The following is a 943-nucleotide window of genomic DNA, read 5'->3' on the forward strand; positions in this document are numbered from 1 at the left end:
TACATGGCTGCAAACAAGGTTGGCTTAATCTGTCACTTGCTTTGACTACTTCCTGCACACCTCACAATGTGGATGCTGCAAAGAAAGCAATGACAAAGAATGCTCATGAAGTTGTCCAGCAAACAAAATTTCACTTCAAGGAATCTGATAGCAGTTCTTGGTGCCTCTGGTGTTTGCACACTGCAAAATGTCCTGAAGTGAATAGCTGTTGATACAGTGGATAGCCATTGCTCACCCAGAAGTCACAGATCCATCCAGAGCAGTGCCGAAATATGACGGCACCAGCACACTGTCTTGTGATAGATGATTTATAGCTACTTTCTGGGTATTAGCCATTCACCATCATTATATTTTAGGCAAGGGCACAGGCTTGTTGACCTTTGCAATGGTGAATTTCTTGCAGTTTCTGTACACAGCAGGATTTTGTTGAGGAATTCTCAAACATGTATCTGCTTGTCAGAGATGAGCTTCCTTACGCCTAAGAAGAGAATTACACATACCTCGCATCAGCAGCACACATACTAAAAAATTGGAATGATACAGAAAAGAATAGCATGGCCCCTGGGAAAGGATGACACTCAAATTCGTGAAGCATTACTTCTTGTTTGAATGACAATGCAGCTGATGAAGCTGCTACTTCACAACTCCAGTGACCCAGGTTCAATCCTGGTCCTGTCTGTGCAGACTTTTCACGTTCTCCCGGTGACTGCATGGATTTCCTCCAGGTGTTCCAGTTTCCTCCCACGTGCTAAAGACATGTGAATGTCAAATTCAAAGTCAAGCTTATTGTCATGTGCACGAGTACATGTGTGCACAGGCGCAATGAAAGACTTACTTGCAGCATTCACAAGAAAAACATAAATTAAACATAAATTATACACATTTTTTACAAGCAAAAAAAACATAATTCAAGCAAGAGAAACATTTGGCCACTGAAAATTGT

At 41.6% G+C, this 943-nt stretch overlaps 1 non-coding gene across 1 annotated transcript; it reads left to right on the plus strand.

Annotated features, from left to right (window-relative positions):
- Positions 1 to 503: 503 nt before the first annotated feature.
- LOC127571066 (U6 spliceosomal RNA) lies at positions 504 to 606 on the plus strand. Its single transcript, XR_007956440.1, has one exon. It is a non-coding gene; the product is annotated as a U6 spliceosomal RNA (small nuclear RNA).
- Positions 607 to 943: the final 337 nt, after the last annotated feature.

Source organism: Pristis pectinata, chromosome 5, assembly GCF_009764475.1.
Source record: "Pristis pectinata isolate sPriPec2 chromosome 5, sPriPec2.1.pri, whole genome shotgun sequence".
NCBI classification, from domain to species: domain Eukaryota; kingdom Metazoa; phylum Chordata; class Chondrichthyes; order Rhinopristiformes; family Pristidae; genus Pristis; species Pristis pectinata.